This window comes from Bos taurus, chromosome 1 (genome assembly GCF_002263795.3).
Source record: "Bos taurus isolate L1 Dominette 01449 registration number 42190680 breed Hereford chromosome 1, ARS-UCD2.0, whole genome shotgun sequence".
Taxonomy (NCBI): Eukaryota; Metazoa; Chordata; class Mammalia; order Artiodactyla; family Bovidae; genus Bos; species Bos taurus.
This window is the reverse complement of record NC_037328.1, coordinates 20,810,953-20,826,038: the sequence shown is the minus strand read 5'-3', so window position 1 is coordinate 20,826,038 and position 15,086 is coordinate 20,810,953. Positions and strand designations below refer to the sequence as shown.

Sequence of the window (15,086 nt, the reverse complement as noted above, 5' to 3'; positions counted from 1 at the left end):
ATAGTTGACACATAACATTCACTTAGTTTTAGGGATATAACATAGTGATTTGATACTGGTTATAACTGATTTTTTTTTAACTTAGAGGCAATGTTAAATTAAATCTATCAGTTACTCCTATTGAATATTGGGGAAAAAAAATGGAAACTCATTTTTGCCCTAACCTCCATTCATAACTAATTTTAACACTTTAATTACTAAATTCTTTATTGCCACAGTTTTCAAAATTGATCCTATCCACTAGATAATATTGTCTGATCCTATTTCTCTCACCTGCTTTATTCGTTCTTGGATTTTTGATTTGTCTTATCTTAGTAAGATAATGTCCAGTTTGAAGATAATGCCATTGGTCAACTAAAGATTATGGGATTGAAATACCAAGCTCAGCATCCAGATGTGATATTACCATTCCTATAGAAAGTTGCACCAGATGATGTTTTGTGGCTTCCCCAAGTAAATAGGATGCAAGAAATGTGGATGTGGCAGATTCATCTTTTTAATGATGGCTAGGGGAGTCAGACATGACTGAAGTGACTTAGCAGCAGCAGGGAGGTGCTTAGGCTTCCTGTGTGGCTCAGCAGTAAAAGAATCCACCTGCAATGCAGGAGCCACAGGAAATGCAGGTTCGATCCCTGGGTTGGGAAGATCCCCTGGCGGAGGGCATGACAACCCACTCCAGTATTCTTGCCTGGAGAATCCCATGGACAGAGTAGCCTGGCTCGCTAGTCCTAGGATCTCAAAGAGTCCAACATGACTGAGGCCACTGAGCAGGCATGCATGCATTGGGGGGTGGTCATTGTCTGTATAATTGCTATAAAATGCTATACAACTCTTTAACTGGATTATATTATCCAAAAGCATAAATGTGATTTGAAATAAAATTCCATTATATTTTTGTGTCATTATTTTATTGATGATGATGGTGGCTATTATTTTTAAAGTGTTTTTCTTTGAAGAATATGCAAACAATGTATGAAGTTCAAACAAACCTGCAGTTTTAAAAGATTGCTTTTCTCTTTAGTGTTTCACTTGTTTTCTGTTATTTTGAACTCTTATTTTTATGTGTATTTTAAAAAGAGGAAGCATTTGTCTTAGCTAGAGAACAAGATTTAATTAAAGTAGTTATGAATAAGAGAAATAGTGACGTTAAGATAATATGTAATCTTGAAAGAGTTTAAAGTAACTATCCCTATCTCCCAAAGTGGTATGATTTCAATTTTCCTATGCTTAGAGAACTTTGTTTATAGTAGTTTAACTTTGCGATTAGATATAATAAGTCAGTATCTTTAAAGAGAATGAAGCTAAAACAAAACCTAAGAACCAAGGTTATTAAGTGATATCTGTGACTATACAATGCATTATTTTGTCACTTCTATATTCCCAGCTTGAAATTTAATATAAAAGAAATACTTCATTGTTTTGTTCTAAAATTTGACCCAACATGGAAAAAATACATTGTCTTGGACTTCTTAATAGAAAAAATAAATAAATAAAAATCTTTGACTGAATTAAGAGCTGTTCCTGCAAAAAGAAACTTGGAATATTTATTTACCTTTAGTCTATTTCATTTCTTTAGCATATTTTTTCTTAAAAATATTTCTAGATAGTAGTGTCTGCTTGGTTTTGGTTATCTTAGCTGTAATAAATAGACTTGGGACCCCCGAAGGCACACCCCACACACTTATGCTGTGTGACCTAAGGTCACAAGTAATGGCTGCAAGCTAATTGATTGAGAAAGGCTTGTCTGGAGGGGCCTCTTTGCGTCCTCCCTTTACATTCCTAAGTTCTGTGAAAGAGGCACTAGCAGCTCAGACTGGCAAGGAAGGAAAAAAAGAGAGGAAGTTTCTCTGCGTTCTGATTACATTCTGAGTTCCCTGTAGTGAGCTTAACTTCTCTCCACCCACTTCTTACCAAGAACTCTCTCCCTTGAAGGTGAACAACTTAAAGCCTGAGCTCAGAGAGTTACCCGAAAAGTGATTTGAGTATTTATTGAACTGAAAGAACAAATTACCTACTTCAGGCGGTGGGAAGCGTATGGAAATTATATTAGAACTTCAGCAAAGTGCACAGCCGCATAATACAGAAGCCGAGACTCAGATTGACAGGCAAATAAGCCAGCTCGTGGAAGGGGCCTCTGGGTGGCAGCTCTGGGCTATTGGGTGTTGGACAACCATAGGCAAACTGAAATGGAACAGGGGCAGAAAATAGCACACTTTAACGCTGCGCAACCGTTGCTTTCTCATGGTGAGTGCAGATTTAAGATCCTATTTCAAATATACTTTCTATGCTGTAAAACAAGAAATCGTTTGTCCTTTGAGGGCAAAATCTAGCAGGAGCATTTCTTGAAAGTTCGTAGGCGATCTGGTTTTGTTTCTGCTTGATCTCACATTAAACTTGGCAGTGCTCACAGAGAAATACACTATTTGTATTGTCTTGCATGTCCTGTTGCTTAAAATTGTCCTTTTGTTTAAATCATGCTTCTCTTCAACCTGAATCAATATTGTTTTAGGCAAAGCATGTGTGGAATAGGTAATGAAGGAACCGTGGAGTGACAGAATATATGTAAACATTTCATTTAGTCCAACTTTGTGTCACTTCTCCCCAGCTTCACGTTTTGCCACCTTATCTCAGGAATATATAGCACAGTCTGTATGAAGAGAGCTTTGTGTTGAGAATTCCAGCGAGTTAAAGGGTCAGGGCCTGTGTGTTATCTGACTGCCAGTGAGACTCAATGGGGTGTCCTCTGATTTTTAATCTAAAATAGGGGGGGAAAGTGCATCTTTACATATTAAAAAGTAAGTGTGTTATGATTCCAACAGTTGCCTCCTTATAGTTTATGCATGTTATTCCTGGAAAAAGATTGTGTAAGCTTCTTTTGAGAAGCAGCGTGCAAACTTCTTTTGTTTCTTTTTGCCTGGTTTGCTCACATTTCATGGCAGAAACTTTGCACAGTTTTTTTTGTGTGTGTGTGTGTGGTTTTTTTAATTATTGTGAAACAATGCTGAGGAATTTTTAATCTCAGTGCAAATATACTGGAAGTTAGTAAGCTTGCTTGTTCTGGGGAGAAAAAAAATACCTCACTGTAAATTGTGCTTAATTCATAGTTTGGCCACATTTAAAATCCTGTTTTAAATGTGCTTTTGTTAAACAACAACAACAAAAAAAATCAGAGTCTACAGGGAGTACTTCTAGAATGTTATAGAAGAGATTCTTCTGCCAAAACTGCAAAGTCAGTATTATAATTTTTATAAGTGCCAAAATATTATTGCTATTGTTGACATTGTTCAAAAAGCAATTTTATTAGCAAGGTGACTGCATTAGATGTTACCAAATGAATGAGGGGGAAAATGTGTCTTCTGTATTGTTGATTTGATAGAATACAGAGTTCTATATTGTAATTGTGCTTCATGTTCATTTATACTTTTTAAAGAGGACCTGTGCAATACAAATTTTGAAAAATTATTTTAAAAATAAAATTTCCTAAACTCCCTATGTTTTGAGAATTATGGTTTCTGTTTGCTAAATTAAAAAAAGAAAAAATATATATTAGAGTAATTGTGAAGCTATAAAACTTTATACTAAAGGGAGGAAAGCTTTTAAGAAAGAACAAATATGTTTTTACTTAGAGGGCAATTTTGAAGCATTACTTTGCTCTTCTTTTCCTAAAGGTTTCTGGAAACCTTTCATCTGTTGCAGAACTAAGTCATAGTCTTGACTTTTATACAGTAACTATAAGGATAATTATTTTTGAGCTATTCTTATGATTTGATACAAGCTTCTTTCAACAATTGCAAAACGTGACTGACAAATCCCTTTCTAAGAGAATAAGTTCATTATGTCCGTCACCTGTTACATTCATTCTGTTTTTTTTTTTTTTGCCTAATACACAGTTTTTCACTGTTTATTAGTGTTGCAAAGAATTGAAAACCTTTGTTTTTTAAGAGAAAATGTTGAAGTGTTCATTTGCCTGAGCGTTTTGAGGTTTTTAAAATTACGTTCTCATCAGAATCTCCCAAAGTATGATTATTAAATAATGCCATTTGTTATGATCTTTATATAAATGGTCAAAATAGGAGATGTAAATTGTTTGAGTTTTTCTTTTAATATGTCTCAGTAAGTAAAGTTAAGATACGACTGAAGCCCTAGAAAATTTCTCCCTTTGATATGAAGATTGTGGAAAAAAAAAAAGTTTACAGCTTACCTATTCCCTTTCAACCATTCTGAGACCAAAAATTAAAGAGAACTTTATTATTCTCCTCGGTTAGAATCTCTAACCGAAACTCAGGAAGTTAGCCTGCTTTGGGGAGGGGCTACAAAGAATAGGGTTCCCTCTAATGGAAGTACATGAATTGTGATAAACAAAGGACAGGAAGATGTACTGCCAAGTTTTACTAACATTTAATCTTAAGCTACTATCTTCAGTCTTTTCCATTCGTATTTACTTATTGATTGGTTACTGAGGTGAAGGCATATTTTAAAACCTTTTACAATATTCGATAACATTATTTTTAAGCCATAATTTTAAGAAGGTATATATTTTCTTACATAAGGCCATTTCTCCACAGATGTTTAAATTTTGTATTAGATTAATAGGAAACAATGGAAATATGTTCACAAATTAATATGCAGTTATCTCTCTGATTCCCACATAAAACATATTTGTGATTAACTGTCTTTTCCTTATATTACTGTATCACATTAGATTAAATGTGATTGGATTACTATATCACACACACACACACAGAGTGTATGTGTATGTGTGTGGGTGTGTTTGCACTTGTGAGCTCACTGGACAGAGTGACCGAGTGGCCTGGACATATGCTAGGGTTATGACACTCTTTGACTTACTTCCTTAAATCTCATGGTCACTAAATATCAGGGTTTGTTCTATATGCTGGCAGCAGTAGACATCTGTTGCAGTGAATTTATGCCTTCTCTATGGAGGATGAATACCATATTGGCTGTGTTCTTGTTTCAATTACATTCATCAATTTGTTTTTTAAGATGAATTATGCTATCAAAATATAGGACAGAATCTACAGAATTAGATTCTATCATCTCTGACAAATTATGAGTCCTCAAAGACTTTCGTAGAGAGTGACCGTATGGTTTTTATTACCCTCCTCATGAGGTAGAAAGCATAGTCATTGCTCATTTTTCTAGACGCTTTGATCTTAGGAGTAGCATCTTTCTTAAATTGTGGAAATTTTAAAAATTTTCGTTTCAAATATGGCTTCTTTTACCATTAGCTCTAATCTCTTTTTCTAGAACATCCTAGTATATGTGTGTTGAAGCTTCACAATATATCATACATATCTTAAGTTCTCTTTCATAATATAATCTTTCTGTGCTATGACTTTTTGTGTGTGAATTACTGATTTTTTGTGTATGTGGATTTCTTCCAATTTACTAATTCTTGTTTTGACTCTATCCATTCCAGAATTTTTTTGACTATATTTTCTCCCCTGGGAATTCTAATTAATTCTTATACCACTTTTATTGTTTCATCTCTACTAACTTTCTTGTAAATTGTATTGCTGATATTTCTAACTTCACTCTTCAAGGCTTCTAACATGCTTATTTTGAAATTCTGAAATTGATCTATTATTTTCATGTATCTGGAATGACTTCATTGACTGATTTTGTGAAAAATTTTCCTCACAGTCTTTTTATATAATTTTACATGTCTTGGAATTTTGGTTTTCAGGCTCAATTGAGTGAGAGGGATTTTTAAAAATTCTTTAAATTTCTCTGTCTTTGTTAGCCTCACCTCACTGTTATGGTCATAGAGTTGGGGCCCTGCACCCTCTCCATTCCCAGCTCAGAATCTCTGGTAATGGCTGTACGTTATCTAGTCACCACGTCAAAAAGCAGTTGTCCCAGCTGCTGACTGCCATGTTGTACCTGCTGCCTGGGGCCTCCCTACTGAGCAGTCTATGTAATCCACGGCTCCAGGGAGAGATGGTTCTTCACCTTCCTGTTACCTTACGCTCGGATTTTAATCAGTAAACACAGCACTGTTTCTCACCCCTTATGTGCAAGTGTGGCACCCTGGTTACCTTACAGATAGAGAAATGCTTGTCTCGTATTCCAAAAACCAACCATTGCCCTGCAGCTCACTTTCTATTGCTATGCTATCTCTGGCCCACAGAAGGATTGGCTTTTTTTGATTATCACTTTTACATGATCTCATTTAATATTTTACTTATTGCAGTTATATGTGGGAAGTAAAGGCAAGAGATTCAAGCCCTATTCTTGACATCTTTGTAAGTTTCCCAACCAATGGGCTTTGGAATCAGAAAACGTGGCTTCAAATTCTAACTCATTTACCACTTTAGGAAAAGTCTTTAATTTCTTAAAAGTCTCCATTTTTTCCCAGCAAAGATACTGATAGCTATGCTTGTCTCATAATGCTGTTCTAAGTGCTGATTTAGATCATGCATGGAAAGCAGCTAGCCCTGAGGTTAGCTATATTAAATATCCAAATTCTAGGAAGTAAAATAGCAACCAAAATAAAGCCAGATTCTACCAACAAATCATGGAGTGAATAGATATGGTAATTCTTGTTTCTTGTATGCTGAGAAAAGGAAACATTATTTTTGATAGCTAAAATTTTAAAGCTGAATGTCCAGGGCACGTCTAACAGGTAAATGTTCTGTTACAATATCCACGTACCCTAGGGCTTGCATGCTTAGTTGCCTGGTTGTATCCTACGCTTTGCAGCCCTTTGGACTGTAGCCTGCCAGACTCCTCTGACCATGGGATTTTCCAGGCAAGAATACTGGAAGGGGTTATCATTTCCTCTTCCAGGGGATCTTTCTGACCCAGAGATCGAGCCCCCATTTCCTGTGTCTCCTTCATTGCAGGTGGATTCTTGATGCCTGGAGCCGTCAGGAAGCCCCACATACCTTAACAAGTGAATATATTTCAGAGAATTTCAGTAAAACACAAAGCGTTTTGCAAAATGATCTCTTGGTGTAGTTATTCTAAATCCAAAGTAAAGTTATCTTTAAGCACAGTAGAAGAATGTGAGATAGTGCTATGAGAAAATGTTTGTGGAATGTTCTTTTGATTTTTTGGCTTTTTCTTTTGACTTTATTAACAGTTACATATAATACATGTTAAATAAATGTATAGAGTTTACAAATTATTATATACATATATATTTTACATATATAGGTTACAGTTATAGGTATATTACAGTTTCACCCCAGAATGGGTTTCAGTAATAGTGAAAAAAGAGGGAAGGAGGGTCTACTGAAAGGCCTTCAGGAGACTTGTTTTGTAGTTTTGTAGCTAATTTGTAACATTAGTATCTTTTCAAAATATCTGCTCTGATGGATTAGGATTCAAATTGACAATACTGGTAAAGGGTATGTTTAGTTAGGAGTGGGGCGGGAATGAGTTTCTGAAAAGGTTTTCAAGATGAAGACTATGTGAGCAGTACACGAAGAGCTTCTCCTCTGTACATTGAAGGGGCACTGAAGTCACTTCCAAATGTCTGCTATTTCAACAACACTGCATAAAACATCATTTGTATATGTCCCTTGTGAGCATGTGGAGCTTTGTATTTTTAGGGTATACATCCAAAAGTGAAATCACTGGGTTGTGAGACGTATGTGGCCTCAGTTTTGTAAGTCTCCAAATTACTCTCCTAAATAGTAAAATTATTCTCTAACAGTGCTGTACAAATTTCTGCTTCCTTCAGAAGTTATTCGAGTACCCTTTGGCCCACGTTCTTTTCAGCCTTAAATGTTGCCCAATGTTTTAATTTTGGAAATCTGTTGAGTAAAATAGTATACTAAACTTCTTCAGCTTGATTTGCTTTTATTCCTATGAACTCAGGGGCTTTGCTGGTGGTGCTAGTGGTAAAGAACACCTTTACCCATGCAGGACACACAAGAGATGTGAGTTCTATCCCTGGGTTGGGAAGATGCCCTGGAGGAGAGCAGGACAACCTACTCCAGTATTCCTGCCTGGAGAATCCCATGGACAGAGGCCATAGGCCATAGTGTTGCAAAGAGTCAGACACGGCTGAAGCAACTAAGCATGGACAATGAATTCAGAAAGATTTCCAATGAATTCCTAAAGATAGGTGAGCAATGGATGGACACTTTAGTTAGAAAGAGACTACAATAGGCTACTCATTTTTTAATGTGAATGTATCTTTATTTATTGACAATTCAAATGCTCTCTCTGGCTAATGGCTTGTTATACCTTTGCCAATTTTTTTTTTTTTTGGTTAGGTTGTTTGTCTTTTTCTCATAGACTTATTGGCATCATTTATTTATTCCATCTGCCTTTCTCCCCACCATAGATCCCTTCACAGAGTGTCTTCTTGAATATAAAGCAAATAAAATCAGAGTTTTATCCCTTCTTTTTATATACAGTATTTTAAACCATGCTTTGATTGTGTAATATACTATGGAGTTATTTCAAGAAATGTAAGAAACTGTGTTGCAAACTGTGAGGGATGAACACGTGAACACAATACACAGTATACCCATTGAGAACTTGGTTTTGCATGTGACTTTAAGAGAATTATAAAGCATTACAGGAATTTAGAGAGAAGATATTTATGTTCCCATTGAAAAATTTATATTCTTCAAAACAGTTGAGAATTATGTATTAGGAAATATGATTTATTCCTACTTTTAACCCAGCATTCTAAATATTACATTTTCTATACCTGTGGAAAGTTTGCAAATTGTAATTAAAGAAAACATATATTAAGGGCCTACTATATATCAACTGTGACAAGTATTAGTGAAGATGTAAGAATGAACAAAGCAGATAATCCTCGAATTCATGGGAGGTGGAGCCTGAGAGGTAAATGACAACGAGGGAAGAGTGTATACAGTGTAAAACAGACATTCATCGACAGAACACCTAGATGTCAGGCTGAAGTATGTTTGAGAAGTAAGGACAGCCAAATAGGCATGGGGAAGGCTCCAGGCAAAGGACAGATGCACAATATTATGAGTTTGAGAAACTGCTAGAAGCTTAAATTGGATAGAGTAGAATTTTAGGGATGATGAGAGGTTGAGAAGAAACTACAGAGATTAGTACTGGCTCAGTTTTGAACAGCCTAGTTTGGATTTTACCCTAAGTGCACTAGAGACCCGTTTAAAGAGTTTAATATGGCTGCCCATTTGTCAGATATTGTCTTAGTTTGATAGAAACATATCCTGAGAGATGAATGATAGTGAAAACCATAACAATTGATATATTTCTCAAGAAATTACATAATCTGACTACTATAGTTAATTAGAGGGTTCAAAAGAAGGTTTCAAATTATGTGTTAATGAGCAATGTTTACATGCTTTCTCTTTCACACACACACACACACATATATATATATATATGATTATATGTGTGTGTGTGTGCATGCGTGTGCATGCATGCATGCATGCTCACTCAGTTGTATCTGACTTGCAACCTCATGAATCGTAGCCCGCCAGGCTCCAATGTCCAGACAACTATACTGTAATGAGTTGCCATTTCCTACTCCAGGGGAACTTCCTGACCCAGGGATCAAACCCACATCTCCACCATCTCCTTTATTGGCAGGCAGATCCTTTACCACTGAGCCACCTGGGAAGCCCATATACATACATATATATATATATGTATGTATGTGTATATGTGTATAAAATCCTCATTAAATTACAAAACTTGTCATTGACTAAAAAATTTAAGAATCACTAAGGTAAACTAAGAACAGTAGTTGATTTTTCAGTTATAGAAACAGATGGAAATCCTGCCATTTGCAACGAGATGGATGAATCCTGAGAGTATTATAGTAAGTGAAATGTCAAAGAGAGAAAGATAAATGCTGTATGATTTTGCCTATATATGAAATCTAAAAACCAAACTTATAAAAACAGGTAACAGATCAGTGGTTGCCAGACGTAAGGGGAAGGGAGAGGGGGAAATAAATGAAGGTGATTAAAAGGTACAAACTTCCAGTTATAAAATAGATAAATCTTGGGTTGTAATGTATTGCATGTGGACCATAGTTAACAATATTGCATATTTGAAAGTTGTTATGAGAGTAGACTTTACAGCTTCTCATTACAAGAAAAAAATTGTTAAATACATGAGGTGATGAATATTAAGTAAGCATTGTGGTAATCATTTCACAGTGTATACTTACATATATTACATCATTATTTTGGAGCTTCCCTGTAACTCAAATGGTAAAGAACTTGCCTGCAATACAGGAAACCTGGGTTCGAATCCTGGGTCAGGAAGATCCTCTGGAGAAGGGAATGGCAACCCACTACAGCATTCTTGCCTGGAGAATCCCATGGACAGAGAAGCCTGGTGAGCTACATTCCATGGAGTTGCAAAGAATTGGACACGACTGAGTCTAACACTACTACTATGTTGCATATCTTAAATTTATAAAATGTTATATGTCAGTTATATTTCAGTAAAATTGGAGTGAAAAAAAAGACAAAAAAAAACCCTGTAGTTGGCCAGAAAAAACCCTTGAGAAAATCAGTACTTAAGGAACAGATAGAGAAGGACAAGTTCAAAAGGAAATAAAGAATGACCAGAAAAATAGCAGAGAGAATCATAGAAGCCTAGTGTGTTAAACACTTGGTAGTTAAAAGAAAAGGATTCCAATATTAAGTTCCTCAAATAAAATAAAACTTTATTCTCTGACCCTGTAAGCCAGTCCATGTATGCCAGGGGGCCACTCTGCTCTTCCAGGTCACTCAGGAACCTAGGAAGAGAGAAGAACCAAAGTGCAGAGGCAGCATCCTGTCCCTAAGTTGAAGACAGCCTAGAAACTAGATATGATATTCTGCTCTGTTCTACTCACCTAAATTTAGTCACACAGCCATGGCTAGAAGCAAGAAAACTGGGAAATGTAGTTTCCACTTGGGTGGCCATGTGATTAGAAAGAGAGGAAGAATGAATTTTGGGAGAATAACCAGCGGTTACTTCACCAACATTTTAAGTTAAAAAAACACTTCGTGATTAGAAAGTGATATGTGTGTGCATGTGTGTGTGTGTGTGTGTACCTATTTAATATATTTATTGAGCAATTTTTCTATTTGGTCATTATATTATGTGATAAAAGTGAAAGTTGCTCAGTCATGACCAACTCTGTGACCCCATGGACTGTAGCCTGCCAGGCTCCTCTGCCCATGGAATTCTCCAGGCCAGAATACTGCAGTGGGTAGCTGTTCCTTTCTCCAGGGGATCTCCCCAATCCAGGGATCGAAGCCAGGTCTCCGGGATTGCAGACAGATTCTTTACCAGCTGAGCCACCAGGGAAGCGCCCCCGACTATGTGATAAGATTATAGCCATTTCAAAGAAATTCACTACCAAGTAGTTTATATTCTAGAAAGAAAAGATAGATTGAACGAATTAACAAATAAATGTTTGTGGCATAATATTAGAAAGTAATAAGTCCTAAGAAGAAAAAGATAGAAGTGCTATTTTCAGATACAACAGCCAGGGAACATCTATTATGCTAAAAATTGAAAAGGGTCCTTTGAAAGACAAAATATCGAGATCTCTCTCTTTAGGGAAAAATTCATAGTTGAGTTGAAAGTCTTGAATATTGGTTGAAAAAGGATGAGGAAAGTTGCTAATTAGGAGATTCAGAGTTAAAGGAGAGTTGTCTTTTTAAGGATTTGGTGGAGAAAATTGACCATGATTATAGCCTAAAGAGAAAATGCATGTAGAGATGAAGTTGTTGCAGGTCCTAGTGCTAGAGCAACAGGCATGATTGATGGGCACAAGTGCAAACAGTTCAAGTAGGATGACCGCATTTTTTCTCAAGAATCAGGAAAGCTACTGAGAATGAGAGTTGTGTGGATTGGGTCAGTTTCTTGAGAAGAATTATATAAGTGTAGAGTTGCTGCATATCTGAAAAATCTAAGTCTAAGAGATAAGTGTATCATGGGATTGACTCTGTGTTTGGATTACTCAGGATGTGGCTGATAGGCTAGATATTAGTAGTAGTGTTAGCCACTCAGTCATGTCTCTTTGCCACCCCGTACACTGTAGTCCGCCATGCCTGTCTATCCATGAAATTCTCCAGGCAAGAATACTACAGTGTGCTTCCATTTCCTTCTCCAAGTAGGCTAGGTAAGAGAGGTCATAACGAGAGTGGTTTAAATCAGGGGGCCCCAACTCTGGGATCTAATACCTGATGATCTTAGATAGAGGTGATATAATAATAATAGGAATAAAGTGTACAGTGAATGTAACGTACTGTAATCATCCTGAAACCATCCCCCTACCCCAGTCCATGGGAAAGTTGTGTTCCATGAAAAAGGTCCCTGGTGCCAAAAAAGTTGGGGACTACTAATTTAAGTGATGAAGCATAATGTCTATTCCAATGACAAAAGGAACCGTTTCCTTCAGGAGAGAAGAACTAGATAACCACATGCAGTTCGAGATCAATCCTGAGGTTGTAGAGTGACTGAGAAATGTATTTCAGGTTATTTTTTATATTAACAGGTTTTATATTTTTATATTAACAGCTTTCTTTTATATTAACTTGATGTTCAGAATTCCAAATTTTTAATTTAGCTGACTTCCTCATTTTTTATGTGTTTGTGTGTTATATAGAATTGTAAATTCACTGTCCAAGTTATGAAATCATGAAGACAAGTCATAAAACTATTAAGAAATTAAAACCATTAAGTGAACACCTATTGAGTTGGCATTTGGTTTTTCTTTAACTAATATGCTGGACCCTGGTAGAAATACTGTTTTTATTTTATGGAACAACTAAGGAAATAGAAACTACTAGGAAAAACATGTAGTTTATAAGCTACTTATTAATTTTCTAAATGTTTAGCATCTTATGTGTCATCATCTATATTCCATTAATCCATAGATTAAATCATACAGTAGACAGCCCTTCTTGGCAGGTGTGTTTTTCTTGGCAAGTTGATTCTGTTTTTCCATGTTTTGTCCTTTTTGTCTGGATATTTTCATATGCCTACCTACACTCCATCTTTTTATCAAAAATGACACCAATATAGAGAAATCATGGCCAAGCCTATGAGGATTTTTGCCTTTTGAAGGTAATACCTTGACATTATGACATTGTGGCATTTTCTTTCAAGCCTTTAAATTTATTTTTATAAAACTATTCATAGTTTCTGTTAATTTTCTAGTTCACAGATTAATCCAAGATATACCTAATTTAGCTTTTTTGAGGTATTGTTGTTGTTTACTCGTCTCCGAGCAAGATCATCCTTCTTGTGTTCTGTTGTTCAGTCATGTCTGATTCTTTGTGACTCCATGGACTGTGGCCCACCATGCTCGTCTGTCCATGAAATTCTCCAGGCAAGAATACTGGAGTGGGTTGCCATTTCCTCCTTCAGGGAATCTTCTCAACCCAGGGATCGAACCCACATCTCTTGTGTCTCCTGCATTGGCAGGCAGATTCTTTACCATTGAGCCACCTGGGAAGCCTAGTATTTACTTTTCCATGAAATATATTTATTGGTTTGTCTTTCCTGTAAGTGCGCAAGTGTCTGTATGATTTTGCCTTTCAGTTGCATTAACCCATTTTTTTGACTTTTTTTTTTGGGAGATAAGGCTGATTTCTGCATTTACATCTTATAATTCGTTACTTTGAAGTGCAATGCCTTTTTGCCTTCAGATCTCCGCACAATCTTTCATTACTCTTTCATACTGCCATTTCTTAGTGCTTTAAGTTTCTCCTACACTACTTATTCCCCATTGCTAACACAGTCCACCCTTCAGCAGAATTTCACTCCAATTTCTGTGAAATATCTCCCTCAATAAAGAAGAGGTAAATATGTCAACCTCAAAACTAAATATGGTATTCTTTGACATCAGTATTTTCCATGTTAAATTCAGATATCTCATATACACCAATAATTGGTTTTCTTATTGTTCTCACCTTCTCAATCAATATTTTCTTGTCAGTCAGATGCAAATTAGTAGGATTAGATTTCATATGTTCTTGAAGGGAGGATATCACAACGCAATGTAGGAAGAGTTTTACAATCAATATTCATTTGTACTGTTTATGCACTAGAAATTACATAGGAGAAAATGTCACAGGAATATGGCTCAAAACATCCAGGTTTAGAACACGTTAATCAACATTTAGAATTCTTTTTTCCTGTGGATAGAAAAAATGATCAATGCTTATTAAATGTTATTAACCTTTTAATCACTGTTATGCATTTAGCAAATCAATGTAATTATCTATTGGATGATTAGAAATGACGAGTTTGAAACAGAAATTTAGAAAAGCACACTGATGCTTGATACACATGCACAGACATGGGCATGTAGATTGATAGACATGCATTATGGAATGCTGTATTATTTTATCTGCGTAAATTACTGAAATACTTTGAATTGGATTCAGATAAAATGAATTCTGAGTTGAAAATTTCAGCAGACACAACTAAAAATGAGGAACCAAAGGCATAGTCTTTACAATTTTGTTTTTAAAAAATTGATGAATCATGAACCATGTAACTTCAAAATAATGCTAACCTTTAGGAAAATTTGAGGAATTGACTTCCTCTAGTGCCTTTAGATTCAAGGGATTTGATTTTTTAAATAGGGTAAAATTGCACATATCATACATTTTGGAATATAACATATATAGACAGTTAGACACTAGACTCGGGACTTCCTGGGTGGCTCAGAGGTAAAGAATCCACCTGCCAATGCAGGAAACTCGGTTTCAATTCCTGGGTCAGGAAGATACCCTAGAGAAGGAAATGGCAAACCACTCCAGTGTTCTTGCCTGGGAAATCCCATGGACAGAAGAGCCTGGCAGGCTATACTCCTTGGGGTCACAAAGAGTCAGACAGGACTGAGGAAATGAACATCAGCAATAAACACATCAATTAAAGATAACTAAGACAGTGCTGCCTCCTCTCAAAAAGTTCTTGCCTCATTTTAGTTCACTTCATTTTGCAGAAAGTGTAACTATTATTTATAATGCTACTTACTATATCCCATTTCTTTTTAGTGTTTTCAAATAATCACTATTGAGCTAGATTAGCTCTTTTGGGGATTAGCCTAAGTGCTTTACCTTTTTTACAGGGAAGAATGCTACATG

At 35.9% G+C, this 15,086-nt stretch overlaps 1 long non-coding RNA gene across 5 annotated transcripts in view; it reads left to right on the top strand.

The window, feature by feature from the left end:
* The first annotated feature begins 2,174 nt into the window (after window positions 1-2,174).
* Window positions 2,175-15,086, top strand: part of LOC132345457 (uncharacterized) — a 526,373-nt gene continuing 513,461 nt past the window's right edge. For all 5 annotated transcript variants that reach the window (XR_009494773.1, XR_009494775.1, XR_009494777.1 and 2 more), the window contains exon 1: window positions 2,175-2,244. This is a non-coding gene — a long non-coding RNA (uncharacterized lncRNA). The remainder of the gene's footprint in view (window positions 2,245-15,086) is intronic.